Genomic DNA, 16,648 nt, shown 5'->3' with positions numbered 1-16,648 from the left:
TTCCCTAACATACGGTACCCACAATTGCCTATTTAGCGTGTATACAGAATACGTTAGTCCGTGGAAACCAGCCTACAGGAGCCGCCAATTACAAAATTTGACGGCATCTATAGAGTGGATGGTCTGTGTTTCCGGGACCATAGTAGCAAATAACGAAGACGACGAAATTTGCTTAAATTGCTCCCAACTAGATCCAACAAATACGGTGATAACGTATCAAATTCATTTCTTACATACGCCTTATACATTCCCTAATTGCCCTCGGTGCAATACAGTTTTATTACAAACGCGTCCCGCAACCAATTGTGTCGTGTGCACACGGTGGTACTTTCTTTCAAACCAAGTCTGAATCACTTAGGAAACATTTACCTACGAAATCTAAATAAACTGCCTGACGAGACATAATACATTGATACCTAACATGCGCGATTCGCGTCAACGTCAAAACACGTTATATTACCGAAGCCGCAGGCTGCAGGGCGTTTTGTCAGTGTAATCTGTGTTACGGGGGGCGTAGCAACGACCACGGAAGGCGTAAAATTTTGCCTAAATTGTTTTAATTCAAACACAGTGGAAGTGGACGAGATATATCAAGTGCACTACCACCAACCTAACGATATATTCCCTGAATGCCCCCGTTGCAAAAACCTCTTGTTCAAGTTACGTACCGTGTGTACAGAGCATTACCATCAAATAAGTAAAAATCATAACAGATTCGATATTAACTACCCGGGTAGAGAGCACGGTAGGCTTAGAATAACAGCTACCGTACGCCCAAATAAAAAAAAACCCAAAACTTTTTCGGAAGAAATCAAACATGTCCGTGTACGGGGAAACCGACGATTCTTGCGTGGTGGACCAAGACGCAGGCCCTTCCACTAATGCTGTAGACACCGCAACCGCCGAATTAATGGAACGGGTGCAATTATTGCGGGAAAAACAAGCTGAAATTGAGAGCTTGTACGCGAGTTATGTTATAAACCCGAAAACCAACACGCGTTCGGGCGTGGCCGCCGGTTCAGATGGCCCCGCGTTGGAAGGTCTTTCCGGTCAAATTCAAGCCATCCGCGAAATTATGGAAAAACTTCTTGCACCCCCGCCAACGGCAAACAATTTTACTACTCCAGGTTCCTCCCGTTTCGATAGAAAACCGGTGCCACATTATAATAACGTTCCTGAGGCAATGAATCGTAACTATATTCCGAACCAGGATCCAACACCCCAGATCACGTTAAAAGACGCCATAGAAACGGTCCCTAACTTTAACGGACATAATATACCAGTGGTGCAATTCGCGAGAGCCCGCAATAGGGCTAAAGCTCTGGTTCCCCCGCAGGCTGAACCCCAGCTAGCGAGGTTGTTACGCTATAAACTGCAGGACCACGCCTGTTTGGCCGTTGAGGATAGGGTTTTTAACTCTGTAAATGATTTAATTAAACAACTTAAACGCACTTTCTCCCCTGCCAAAACTTCGGACCATTATCGTGGGGAACTTGCTAATATTATTAAAGGAAATAACGAACACGTACTAGAATACATCTCGCGTGTTAAGGATCTCCGATTCGCTATTTTGGAAGAGGACAGAGAATATTATCGCGATTTCGCACGGAATCACCCTGAGGACCTAGATCGTTTGACGTTAGACTCATTTGTAGATGGCCTTCCTCCCCATATACGAACAAGATTATTCCAACATAATTTCGAAACGCTCGATGAAGCTTTTGAGCTAGCTGTACTCGTGGATAAGAAGATTGACAGGGATCGTCAAAGGTTTTCAGAACAAAAGGCCCCGAAATTAACGTGCCAACTCTGCAATAAGACAGGACACGACGCACGGTCCTGCCGAGGCAATCAAAATATAGTTTCACAACCCTTCGAGAGATACCCTCCAAACCGCGTTGTAGGATATGGAAACCCGGCACCCAATCCTCTGCTCCCTTACTGGGACAAAACTCGACCTCCTCCCTCAAGACCTACAGAATTGCGGATCTGTGCGTATTGCAAAAAGCCCGGACATTTAATCTCAGAATGTAGAAAACGCTTATTCAATCGCAATGAGAGAAATCCTGGAACCTTCCAAGAACGTGACTCGGGAAACGCTCTGCCCCTACGGTCAACTATGGAGGCGTACCGTGGAACGGGCCAAGCAGGAGCGCGTCCAATAGAAATACAAACGGAACCGGGAATATCGAAACTAGAATCGCAACAGCATGGTTAACCACTGCCGATGAAGCTCCGTCTGTGATGATTTCCTCCCCCTACTTCGAAACTACACCTGAATTAATGATTGATACTGGGTCACAGGTGAACTTATTGAAAATTCAAGCTGTAAAGCTACTACAAGAGATAAACACGGAAAATCGATTAATACTCAAAGGCATCTCTCCAGGCCCTGTCACCACGCTTGGCACAGTAAGGATAACCCTTTTGGGCGATAACGTCACGTTCCACGTAGTCGAAAACGACTTCCCAATTAAGCCGCAAGGAATATTAGGCACGGAATTCTTTATAAAACAGAATGTCTCGATACACTATTCCAAGAGGGAGTTGGACTTCCAAGGAAACTCCATTCCTTTCGTGAATAATAACCAAGTCATGCTACCTGCTAGATCAAAAACCGTTTCCTTTATTAATATATTAAATTCGAATATAAAGGAAGGGTATGTACCCCGGTTAGACTTAGGCACGGGGATTCACGCTGGTAACGCTCTTGTCCGTAATCGAGACGGCAAAGCGTACTTACAAATAATAAATTCTAATGAAATGGACATAACGATCACAACACCTACTGTTGAATTGGAAGAATTTGAAATTGTGATTCCAGAACCCAAACAAAGACGAACAAAAGAGATTATGACGTCTAAATGCGTCACTCCTATCCCCGCCCTAAATTCAAACAAGTCCCTCTTACCCCAGGATCTGTCGATCCACCAAATCGAGGCACCCACGAAAGTGCACTCACTCTCACCCCCTGTGCATTATGCCAGATCAACCGTCTACCCAAATTTCCGTGAGTCTCTTACTATTGCGTCGGGTGAGGTATCGATAATTTCTGAAAAACCCACAACAAGGGTGGAACAAGTGCTCGAATTAATTTCAACGGAACATATGAATCCGGAAGAAAAACTTCATGTCCAAGGAATTTTAAGTAAATACCATGACCTTTTCCATCTACCAGATGAGAAGTTGGGTTATACGAACGCTATCCAGCATGGGATCCAGACAACGGATCCAGTGCCTGTCAATACTAAATAATATCGCTTCCCTCCAATACACAAGAAGGAAATTGGTAAACAAGTCTGTAAATTACTAGAAAACGAAATTATACAGCCGTCATTATCACCCTACAATTCGCCTATTTGGATCGTGTCCAAAAAACCGGGACCCGATGGGGAACTCCTGTGGCGAATGGTGATTGATTTTAGAGATTTGAACAAAAAGACCGTTCCTGATGCTTACCCAATTCCTAATATCAATGAGATATTGGATCAATTGGGAGGAGCAAAATACTTCTCCGTATTCGACCTCGCTTCTGGATTCCACCAAATCCCTATGAAGCCGGAAGACGCACCAAAAACCGCTTTTTCTACACCTCATGGACATTATGAGTTTGTCAGAATGCCGTTTGGACTTTGTAATGCACCAGCTACTTTCCAACGTCTAATGGACCATACCCTTACTGGACTCCAAGGCACGGAAATGTTCGTATATTTGGACGATATCGTCCTTTACGCTAGTTCCCTTACTGAGCATTTAAATAAATTTAAAAAACTCGCTCACCGTTTGCGAGAAGCAAACCTTAAGTTACAACCTACGAAATGTAAATTCCTACGTAAGGAAGTCGCTTACCTGGGACATATAATTACCGAGGAAGGGGTAAAACCGGATCAAAATAAAATCCAAGCTATTCAGAAATACCCTACACCTCGCACACCGAAAGGAATTAAAGAATTCCTCGGTCTAACCGGCTATTACAGGAGGTTTATCCCCGAATTTTCTAAGATGGCTCGCCCTTTAACCTCCCTATTGAAAAAGGATATATCATTTGACTGGGGATCGTCTCAGCAAACCGCGTTTGATCACTTAAGATCCGCATTACAAAAGGAACCTATTCTGCAATACCCAAATTTTGAAATGGAATTCCATGTCACTACAGACGCATCTGAATATGCTATAGGGGGAATACTAAGCCAGGCTGTTGATGGAAAAGAATTACCAATTGCTTACGCTTCCCGCCTCCTAAATAAAGCAGAAATAAATTACGCAACCATAGAGAAGGAACTTTTAGCCATCGTATATTGCGTTAGGCACTTCCGACCTTATCTATACGGAAGGAAATTTATTTTATTTACCGACCATCAACCACTAATCTGGTTACATAGAGTAAAAGACCCAATGTCACGCCTCGTTAGGTGGCGTTTAAAATTAGCAGAATACGACTATGAAATTAGATATCAATCAGGGATAAGCAATAAACTTGCCGACGCTTTGTCCCGTAATTCCCCTGCAGTGGAGGCATACCCTATTAGACCACGAGAGGAAGCAGACGAAGACTGGGAAGATCAACCCCCGCCTAAGCGAGGCCCCGGGAGGCCCAGACTCTCCGAAGCATTAAATTCCGCAGCAGGACTCACAAAGAAAACCCGACCAAGAGCGAAACCCACTAGGATACAACCACCCCGTAGAGTACGTAAAAATTTGGCACCAGCGCCAAAACCTCCAGACCCTCCCTCAGAGAACCTACTAGAAACAAGGAATAGTATCGAAGGTGAGGATCAGGAAGAAGAAGGAGAACATTTAAATACCCCCTATTCGGCAATTTCGCCTCCACGATCGTCAACGCCGCAGGAAGAGGACGACATCGATTCTGAAGTGGAGTCGAATGTTTCGGATGAATTAGATTCGGAATCCTCAGTAAGCGAGCTGAACGAGTCTTTGGACGCAGTATACAAAGCAGACCCCGAACGAGAAATCAGGATAAAGCCATCAATCAGTCGCGACCCGTTGTCACTACGAAAAGAAACGCTCGTTTTCTTTCTGAGCACGGATGGTAAACCTTGCGATAACGGAGCTAAGGAATTACAAGAAACAGGAATCGTGACAATACCTGGCAACCTCCCACTGGGTAAGGGCTATTTAACCCATAATAAAGGACAAACCCTTATCGGGTTGGTTATTAAAGAAACACAGAGTACGCCCTTAACTATGACAACTTGGGGCAAAACCCTTTCCTACTTTAAAATGGTAATACGTGAGCTCCTAACACAATCATTTAGCATAGCCAAAACATCGAACATCGATCAGTTAAGCTGGCAAGATATTATTATGGATATTCTCGAGGCAGTCAACGAAGAGGACATCAGTGTCACTATATGTTTACAAGCAGTCCGTATACCAGAGGAATTGGAACGACTAAACATTATTAAAGAAAATCATGCATCAGCTTTAGCCGGACATAAAGAAGTAACCAAAACATATAACCGAATTAGATACCATAACTTTTGGAAATGGATGAAGAAAGCCGTGGAAGATCATATTCGAAAATGCGAGGACTGTCAGCGGAAGAAACTCGTCCGTGTTAAAACCAGGCAACCTATGATTCTCACTGACACGCCTGGACGAGCCTTTGACAAGATTGCATTAGATATAGTAGGACCGTTACCTACCACTAGAGAAGGAAATACATATATATTAACAATGCAAGATTTACTAACAAAATACTTCGTATGCGTACCCCTTAAAGAATCGACATCAATAAAAGTCGCAGATGCGTTTATAAAAAAATTTATCTGTCAATTCGGAGCTCCCAGAGCCATCCTCACTGACCAAGGAACAAATTTCACTGGTAAATTCATGAGAGCTATCGCGCAAAAATTTAAAATTGAACAATTTCGAACCACAGCTTTTCACCCACAGACTAACGGTTCTTTAGAGCGATCGCACCTCGTCCTAACAGAATATTTAAAAATGTTTATCGGTAACTACAGCGACTGGGATGAATGGACCGACTTGGCTGCATTCTCTTATAATACCAGCGTTCATGAGGGCACTGGTTACACTCCACACGAGTTAGTATTCGGGAAAATAGCCCGGGTACCCAGCCGAAATCGGATGCCCGAAGATTTTGAAAACGAGACCTATAATCATTACCTCTCGAAATTAAGTATAAGGATGCAAGAGCTGCAAACTGCTGCAGCAGAAAAGTTGAATCAGTCTAAGCTTCGTTATAAAAAATATTACGATAGGCACATAAACGAGGAGACCTTCAAACCGGGTGACGCGGTTTTCGTCCTTATAGAACCGCAAAAAGGGAAATTCGGAGATCAGTACTCTGGCCCTCACACGATATTGGAGGTAATCCCTTCGCAAAACTTAAAAATATCCTGGAAGGGCAAAACTAAAATAATTCACGCGAACAAAGCGCGTCTTGGTCGACTACGCGAGGATCCCGGTTGATCCTAATCACAAGATATAGAAACATGTAATAATCAATTATTTCTTAGATCAAAATGCCACACAAAAGGGCCCACAAAAACAACAGGCCTAAGGCCAGAGGAGGAGGCCTCAAAAGAAGGTTGGCCCATATCAAGTGGCTGCGCCGAGAGGCAGTGAGAGAAGGAAGAAGTCTTTCACCCCTTCTCCCAAAGGTGGTCTCCACGGTGACCATCAGGGAGGCAGAACCGGAGGTCATCACTATTGATGATTCCCCCATGAGGACGTCGGTGGACCCAATACCCCCATTTCGCCCTTCAATACCCGAGGAGGTACTCTCCCATTCCCCTCCTGTATATTACCCCCCTCCCGTTCAATTCCAACCCTCTCCTCAACCTTCCACCTCCCAAGTTCCCTCCGTCATCCCTCCACCCCCAGGTGTCGTGGAGATTTTAAATACGGGGTCAGCGACTAAGGTCCCAGACCACACAGAGCTGACGCCCGAATTTTTAAAATGGTTCGATGACCTCTATCAGAGTGGTTACGACCTCACGTTCATCCTGGACCACCCCTCCTACTCAACCCTCGAATATTCCTTTCCTCCATACTAATCCTTCCAAAATTCCTTTCCTTAATCCTATCCTTCCTTGTACATCCGTCCTTGTAAATATTCCTTATTTTCTATTTCTTTTATATACATATATATATATATACATATTATTTTTAAGTATAAGTAAATGTTTTTTTTTCCTAATACAATCAATTCTTTTATATTTTCTATTATTATTATTCTCATCTTTTATTTTACTTTTCTTTTACGCCAAATAGGCTATATATTTTATTTTATTTTATTATTTCCAAACCATTTTATTTTTATTTTTTCCAAAACGGTACATTTTATTTTATTTTTCTTTTCCTCCGCATTTCAAGACACCCGTACCCTGTGTTAAGAAATGTAATCATTTCTTCATACAGGGTGTCCCACTAAGAAGTGGACAGCGCGATATCTCTTAAAGTATTGTCGATAAAAATATAAAAAAATAGGGAATTGCATGGTTCGAGGGGGCCTATTTATTAGCGTGAACGAATTTTGTTTTCGATTATTATTTTAAAAGATACGATGGTCAAGTTCGGTTTTTCAAATGGAACTATTTTTTTTGAAGACCTGAGTTGACAGTGCGTTCCAAGACAAATTCAATAAGCTTTAATGTATACACTTTATTTCCACTGGTTTTTAAGATATTGCGCTTGCAAATTTACTGATTTTCACACCAAGAAACCCCTCTGAAATGGCAAAAACCGGGGGCGGTCTTACTGACGCCACGGGTGGCACTGCCTGTTGAAATGGATACTTACCTGCCAAAGGTCTACGCCAGAAATGGCAGGCCCAAGGGCAGGACAATTCTTTTCCGTCAGAAATGCTACTTAGGTAGGTACATCTGCGGTATCGAGAAGCGCATCGTTACTTTTATTTCGCACTTGCTTCTACGCTCGGATGGCCGGTTCTTTTGGGAGGGATGCAAGTTGGATTGGTTCTGATACAATCTGCTCCCTATGGTTGAAATTTAGTCTAGCAACTTTCACTCCTCCTAACCTAACCAATCCAACTTGCATCCCTCCCAAAAGAACCGGCCATCCGAGCGTAGAAGCAAGTGCGAAATAAAAGTAACGATGCGCTTCTCGATACCGCAGATGTACCTACCTAAGTAGCATTTCTGACGGAAAAGAATTGTCCAGCTTTTGGGCCTGCGAACCCTGTCGTAGACCTTTGGCAGGTAGGTGTCAGTTTCAACAGGCAATGCCACCCGTAGCGCCAGTAAGACCGACCCCGGTCCTTCCTATTCCAGAGGGTTTTCTTCCAGTGAAAATCAGTAATTTTGCAAGCGCAATATCATAAAAACCAGTGGGAATAAAGTGTATACATTAAAGCTTATTGAATTTGTCTTGGAACGCACTATCAACTCAGGTCTTCAAAAAAAATAGTTCCATTTGAAAAACCGAACATGACCATCGTATCTTTTAAAATAATAATCGAAAACAAAATTCGTTCGCGCTAATAAATGGGCCCCCTCGAACTATGCAATTCCCTATTTTTTTTATATTTTTATCGACAATACTTTAAGAGATATCGCGCTGTCCACTCCTTAGTGGGACACCCTGTATATTTTTGCATTACTATTCTTATTGTATTCCACGTTATATTGCATTCCAAAGCTTATTGCGATCATTTATATTTCATATTAGCAACGCTTATTGCTTCTATAATAATCTCATTTGCTTATATCTATGTACTTCATATTCATATTTTCATATTGTGATTAATTAATATCTATATCAATGTCATGTGCCTATGCTTAAAATCCCAAGCATTAGTAATAAACCGCTTAGTTTTAAATCACGCTTTGAATTATTGTGTGCACCCTTTGGTTACAAAGATCCCAAACAAACAAGCTGCCGCAACAGCTGATTTCTATTAGTGAACGCGAGACGCTTACTCTGTTTACAAACATACTATTGCATGAGCCGAATAATATAACGGTAAATCCAATTACCGAGCCAAAACTAAAATAAGACCTAACAGGTGTTTCCAGGGTGTGTATTCGCCTTTTAAAACCTTCCCTGGTCGATTAGAGTGACGGATTTAATATTCGCGCCTGATCCCCTTCAAAATCCTCAGAGTGCTGGATTATAGATTCGAGCCTGAATTCCTTCAAAATCCTCAGTGTGCTGGATTCAAGATTCACGCCTGACGTTCCTCTCCTTCAAAACCCTCAGTGTGCTGGATTCAAGATTCGCGCCTGACGTTCCTCTCCTTCCAAACCCTCAGTGTGCTGGATTATAGATTCGCGCCTGAATTCCTTTCAAACCCTCAGTGTGACGGATTCAATATTCGCGCCTAAGTTCCTTCCAAACCCTCAGTGTGACGGATTCAATATTCGCGCCTAAGTTCCTTCCAAACCCTCAGTGTGACGGATTTAATATTCGCGCCTGTCTTTTCCCCCAAAAATCTCAGAGTGCTGGATTTTAGATTCGCGCCTGTCTTTTTCCTTCCCCATAGTCATCGTTCCTAAAGACCTCACCCGGGACGTGACAAGGTAAATAAAATAGGGAAAAATAGGTAAATAAACAGAGAAAAATAGGTAAATACGTAGAGAAAACCAAATAGGTAAATAAATAGATAAAAAATAGGTAAATAAACTAGAGAAAAAAGTGTATAAATACAGAAAAATAGCTAAATAAATCAAGGAAAAAAAGGTAAATAAAAAAATAGGTAAATAAATTAGAGGAAAAAATAGGTAATTAAACAGAGAAAAAATACGTAAATAAATGAGAGAGAAAAATAGGTAAATATATACAGAAAAAATAGGAAAATAAATAGAGAAAACAAAAGAGGTAAATAAATAGAGAAAAAATAGGGAAATAAATAGAGAAAAATAGGTAAATTAGGTAGAGAAAAAATAGGTGTATAAATAGAGATAACTAGCTAATTAAAAAAAATAGGTACATAAATAGAGGGAAAAAAGGTAAATAAATAGAGAAAACAAAGGAGGTAAATAAATAGAGAAAAAATAGGTAAATAAATTAGAGAAAAAAATAGATAAATAAATTAGAGGAAAAAATAGGTAAATAAACAGAGAAAAATAGTTAATGAAGTAGAGAAAACAAAGTAGGTAAATAAATACAGAAAAAAGAGGTAAATAAACTAGAGAAAAAATAGGTGTATAAATAGAGAAAAATAGCTAATTAAAAAAAATAGGTAAATAAATAGATGGAGAAAAAGGTAAATAAATAGAGAAAACAAAGGAGGTAAATAAATAGAGAAAAAAATACGTAAATAAATAGAGAAAAAATACGTAAATAAATAGAGAAAAAATACGTAAATAAATAGAGAAAAAGAGGTAAATAAGTAGAGAAAAATAGGTAAATAAATAGATAAAAAATAGGTAAATAAACTAGAGAAAAAAAAGTGTATAAATACAGAAAAATAGCTAAATAAATCAAGGGAAAAAAGGTAAATAAAAAAATAGGTAAATAAATTAGAGGAAAAAATAGGTAACTAAACAGAGCAAAATTAGGCAAATAAATGAGAGAAAAAAATAGGTAAATACCTAGAGGAAAAATAGGTAAATAAATAGAGAAAACAAAAGAGGTAAATAAATAGAGAAAAATAGGTAAATTAGCTAGAGAAAAAATAGGTGTATAAATAGAGAAAAATTGCTAAATAAATCAAGGAAAGAAAGGTAAATAAAAAATAGGTAAAGAAATTAGAGGAAAAAATAGGTAAATAAATGAGAAAGAAAAATGGGTAAATAACTAGAGAAAAAATTGGTAAATAAACAGAGGAAAAAAAGAGGTAACTAAATAGAGAAAAATAGGTAAATAAATAGAGAAAAAATAGGTAAATTATCTAGAGAAAAATAGGTAAATAAATAGAGATAACAAAGGAGGTAAATAAATACAGAAAAAATAGGTAAATAAATTAGAGAAAAAAATAGATAAATAAATTAGAGGAAAAAATAGGTAAATAAACAGAGAAAAAATTTGTAAATAAATTAGAGAAAAAAATAGATAAAGAAATAGTGAAAAATAGGTAATGAAGTAGAGAATACAAATGAGGTAAATAAATACAGAAAGTAGGTAAATAAATAGACAAAAATAGGTAAATAATTTAGAGAAGAAAATAGGCAAATAAATAGAGAAAAATAGGTAATGAAGTACAGAAAACAAAGTAGGTAAATAAATACAGAAAAAAAGTGGTAAATAACTAGAGAAAAATAGGTAAATATATAGAGAAAACAAAAGAGGTAAATAAATAGAGGAAAAATAGGTAAATAAAATAGGGAAAAATAGGTAAATAAACAGAGAAAAATAGGTAAATATGTAGAGAAAACAAAAGAGGTAAATAAATAGAGAAAAAATAGGTAAATTATCTGGAGAAAAAATAGGTGTATACATAGAGATAAATAGCTAAATAAATCAAAGAAAAAAAGGTAAATAAAAAAATAGGTAAAGAAATTAGAGGAAAAAATAGGTAATTAAACAGAGAAAAAATACGTAAATAAATGAGAGAGAAAAATAGGTAAATATATACAGAAAAAATAGGAAAATAAATAGAGAAAACAAAAGAGGTAAATAAATAGAGAAAAAATAGGGAAATAAATAGAGAAAAATAGGTAAATTAGGTAGAGAAAAAATAGGTGTATAAATAGAGAAAACTAGCTAATTAAAAAAAATAGGTACATAAATAGAGGGAAAAAAAGGTAAATAAATAGAGAAAACAAAGGAGGTAAATAAATAGAGAAAAAATAGGTAAATAAATTAGAGAAAAAAATAGATAAATAAATTAGAGGAAAAAATAGGTAAATAAACAGAGAAAAAATTTGTAAATAAATTAGAGAAAAAAATAGATAAAGAAATAGTGAAAAATAGGTAATGAAGTAGAGAATACAAAGGAGGTAAATAAGTACAGAAAGTAGGTAAATAAATAGACAAAAATAGGTAAATAATTTAGAGAAGAAAATAGGCAAATAAATAGAGAAAAATAGGTAATGAAGTACAGAAAACAAAGTAGGTAAATAAATACAGAAAAAAAGTGGTAAATAACTAGAGAAAAAATAGGTAAATATATAGAGAAAACAAAAGAGGTAAATAAATAGAGGAAAAATAGGTAAATAAAATAGGGAAAAATAGGTAAATAAACAGAGAAAAATAGGTAAATATGTAGAGAAAACAAAAGAGGTAAACAAATAGAGAAAAAATAGGAAAATAAATAGAGAATAAATAGGTAAAATATCTGGAGAAAAAATCGATGTATACATAGAGATAAATAGCTAAATAAATCAAAGAAAAAAAGGTAAATAAAAAAATAGGTAAAGAAATTTGAGGAAAAAATAGGTAAATAAATGAGAAAGAAAAATGGGTAAATAACTAGAGAAAAAATTGGTAAATAAATAGAGGATAAGAAGAGGTAACTAAATAGAGAAAAATAGGTAAATAAATAGAGCAAAAATAGGTAAATAAAATAGGGAAAAATTGCTAAATAAATCAAGGAAAAAAAGGTAAATAAAAAATAGGTAAAGAAATTAGAGCAAAAAATAGGTAAATAAATGAGAAAGAAAAATGGGTAAATAACTAGAGAAAAAATTCGTAAATAAACAGAGGAAAAAAAGAGGTAACTAAATAGAGAAAAATAGGTAAATAAATAGATAAAAAATAGGTAAATAAAATAGGGAAAAATAGGTAAATAAACAGAGAAAACAAAAGAGGTAAATAAATAGAGAAAAATAGGAAAATAAATAGAGAAAAAATAGGTAAATTATCTAGAGAAAAAATAGGTGTATAACTATAGATAAATAGCTACATAAATCAAGGGAAAAAAGGTAAATAAAAAAATACGTAAATAAATTAAAGGAAAAATAGGTAAATAAACAGAGAAAAATAGGAAAATAAATGAGAGAAAATATAGGTAAAAGACTAGAGAAACAATAGGTAAATAAATAGAGAAAAATAGGTAAATAAATAGAGAAAATATAGGTGTATAAATTAGAGAAAGAAAGAGGTAATTAAATAGAAAAAAGTAAATGAATAGAGAAAAAATTGGAAAATAAATAGAGAAAAAATAGGTAAATAAATAGAGAAAAAATAGGTAAATTATCTAGAGAAAAATAGGTAAATAAATAGAGAAAACAAAAGAGGTAAATAAATAGAGAAAAAATAGGTAAATAAATACCCAAAAATAGGTAAATTAGGTAGAGAAAAATAGGTATATAAATAGAGAAAAATAGGTAAATAAACCAAAGGAAAAAAGATAAATAAAAAAATTGGTATATAAATTAGAGGAAAAAATAGGTAAATAAACAGAGAAAAATAGTTAATGAAGTAGAGAAAACAAAGTAGGTAAATAAATACAGAAAAAAAGAGGTAAATAAAGTAGAGAAAAAATAGGTGTATAAATAGAGAAAAATATCTAATTAAAAAAAATAGGTAAATAAATAGAGGGAAAAAAGGTAAATAAATAGAGAAAACAAAGGAGGTAAATAAATAGAGAAAAATAGGTAAATAAATTAGAGGAAAAAATAGGTAAATAAACAGAGAAAAAATACGTAAATAAATGAGAGAAAAAAATAGGTAAATATATAGAGAAAAATAGGTAAATAAATAGAGGAAATAGAGGTAAATAAATAGAGAAAAAGAGGTAAATAAGTACATAAGAAAAATAGGTAAATAAAATAGAGAAAAAAATAGGCAAATAAATAGATAAAAATAGGTAAATAAACTAGAGAAAAAGTAGGTGTATAAATAGAGAAAAATAGCTAAATAAATCAAGGGAAAAAAGGTAAATAAAAAAAATAGGCAAATAAATAGAGAAAAATAGGTAATGAAGTAGAGAAAACAAAGTAGGTAAATAAATACAGAAAAAAGAGGTAGACAACTAGAGAAAAAAGGTAAATAAATAGAGAAAACAAAAGAGGTAAATAAATAGAGAAAAAATAGGTAAATAAAATAGGGAGAAATAGGTAAATAAACAGAGAAAAATAGGTAAATAAAATAGAGAAAAATAGGTAAATAAATAGAGAAAAATAGGTAAATAAAATAGGGAAAAATTGCTACATAAATCAAGGAAAAAAAGGTAAATAAAAAATAGGTAAAGAAATTAGAGGAAAATAGGTAAATAAGTAGAGAAAACAAAAGAGGTAAACAAATAGAGAAAAAATAGTAAAATAAATAGAGAAAAATAGGTAAATTATCTGGAGATAAAATAGGTGTATAAATAGAGATAAATAGCTAAATAAATCAAAGAAACAAAGGTAAATAAAAAAATATGTAATGAAATTAGAGAAAAATATAGGTAAATAAATGAGAAAGAAAAATGTGTAAATAACTAGAGAAAAAATTGGTAACTAAATAGAAAAAAATAGGTAAATAAATAGAGAAAAATAGGTAAATAAAATAGGGAAAAATAGGTAAATAAACAGAGAAAAATAGGTAAATAAGTAGAGAAAACAAAAGAGGTAAATAAATAGAGAAAAAATAGGAAAATAAATAGAGAAAAATAGGTAAATTATATAGAGAAAAAATAGGTGTATAAATAGAGATAAATAGCTACATAAATCAAAGGAAAAAAGGTAAATAAAAAAATACGTAAATAAATTAAAGGAAAAATAGGTAAATAAACAGAGAAAAATAGGAAAATAAATGAGAGAAAATATAGGTAAAAGACTAGAGAAACAATAGGTAAATAAATAGAGAAGAATAGGTAAATAAATAGAGAAAACAAAAGAGGTAAATAAATAGAGAAAAATAGGAAAATAAATAGAGAAAAAATAGGTAAATTATGTAGAGAAAAAATAGGTGTATAAATAGAGATAAATAGCTAAATAAATCAAAGAAAAAAAGGTAAATAAAAAATAGGTAAATAAATTAGAGGAAAAAATAGGCAAATAAATAGAGAAAAATAGGTAAATAAAATAGGGAAAAAATAGGTATATTATCTAGAGAAAAAATAGGTGTATAAATAGAGATAAATAGCTAAATAAATCAAAGAAAAAAAGGTAAATAAAAAAATAGGTAAATAAATTAGAGGAAAAAATAGGTAAATAACTAGAGAAAAATAGGTAAATAAATAGAGAAAACAAAAGAGGTAAATAAATAGAGAAAAATAGGAAAATAAATAGAGAAAAAATAGGTATATTATCTAGAGAAAAAATAGGTGTATAAATAGAGATAAATAGCTAAATAAATCAAAGAAAAAAAGGTAAATAAAAAATAGGTAAATGAATTAGAGGAAAAAATAGGTAAATATCTAGAGAAAAATAGGTAAATAAATAGAGAAAACAAAAGAGGTAAATAAATAGAGAAAAATAGGAAAATAAATAGAGAAAAAATAGGTAAATTATCTAGAGAAAAAATAGGTGTATGAATAGAGATAAATAGCTAAATAAATCAAAGAAAAAAGGTAAATAAAAAAATAGGTAAATAAACTAGAGAAAAAAATAGGTAAATAAATTAGAGAAAAAATAGGTAAATTATCTAGAGAAAAAATAGGTGTATAAATATAGATAAATAGCTACATAAATCAAAGAAAAAAAGGTAAATAAAAAAATACGTAAATAAATTAAAGGAAAAATAGGTAAATAAACAGAGAAAGATAGGAAAATAAATGAGAGAAAATATAGGTAAATGACTAGAGAAAACAAAAGAGGTAAATAAATAGAGAAAAATAGGAAAATAAATAGAGAAAGATAGGTAAATTATCTAGAGAAAAAATAGGTGTATAAATAGAGATAAATAGCTAAATAAATCAAAGAAAAAAAGGTAAATAAAAAAATAGGTAAATAAACTAGAGAAAAAATAGGTGTATAAATATAGATAAATAGCTACATAAATCAAAGAAAAAAGGTAAATAAAAAAATAGGTAAATAAATTAAAGGAAAAATAGGTAAATAAACAAAGAAAAATAGGAAAATAAATGAGAGAAAATATAGGTAAATGACTAGAGAAACAATAGGGAAATAAATAGAGAAAAATAGGTAAATTATCTAGAGAAAAAATAGGTGTATAAATATAGATAAATAGCTAAATAAATCAAAGAAAAAAAGGTAAATAAAACAATAGGTAAAGAAATTAAAGGAAAAAATAGGTAAATAAACAGAGAAAAATAGGTAAATAAATAGAGAAAAAGAGGTAAATAAGTACATAAGAAAATAGGTAAATAAAATAGAGAAAAAATAGGCAAATAAATAGATAAAAATAGGTAAATAAACTAGAGAAAAAGTAGGTGTATAAATAGAGAAAAATAGCTAAATAAATCAAGGGAAAAAAGGTAAATAAAAAAATAGGTAAATAAATTAGAGAAAAAAATGGGTAACTAAACAGAGAAAAAATAGGTAAATAAATGAGAGAAAAAAATAGTAAAATAAATAGAGAAAAAATAGGTAAATTATCTGGAGATAAAATAGGTGTATAAGTAGAGATAAATAGCTAAATAAATCAAAGAAACAAAGGTAAATAAAAAAATATGTAATGAAATTAGAGAAAAATATAGGTAAATAAATGAGAAAGAAAAATGTGTAAATAACTAGAGAAAAAATTGGTAACTGAATAGAGAAAAATAGGTAAATAAATAGAGAAAAATAGGTAAATAAAATAGGGAAAAATAGGTAAATAAATAGAGAAGAATAGGTAAATAAATAGAGAAAACAAAAGAGGTAAATAA

At 33.6% G+C, this 16,648-nt stretch overlaps 1 long non-coding RNA gene across 2 annotated transcripts in view; it reads left to right on the top strand.

The window, feature by feature from the left end:
* Positions 1 to 16,342, top strand: part of LOC143378144 (uncharacterized) — a 32,085-nt gene extending 15,743 nt beyond the window's left edge. Inside the window, exons 2-3 of one of the 2 annotated variants that reach the window (XR_013087659.1) lie at positions 14,342 to 15,025; positions 16,048 to 16,342. This is a non-coding gene — a long non-coding RNA (uncharacterized LOC143378144). The other variant, XR_013087658.1, reaches the window with a different exon arrangement.
* The last annotated feature ends 306 nt before the right edge of the window (positions 16,343 to 16,648 follow it).

Source organism: Andrena cerasifolii, unplaced genomic scaffold (genome assembly GCF_050908995.1).
Source record: "Andrena cerasifolii isolate SP2316 unplaced genomic scaffold, iyAndCera1_principal scaffold0557, whole genome shotgun sequence".
Classification (NCBI taxonomy): Eukaryota; Metazoa; Arthropoda; class Insecta; order Hymenoptera; family Andrenidae; genus Andrena; species Andrena cerasifolii.
This window is presented reverse-complemented; position numbering and strand designations above follow the sequence as displayed.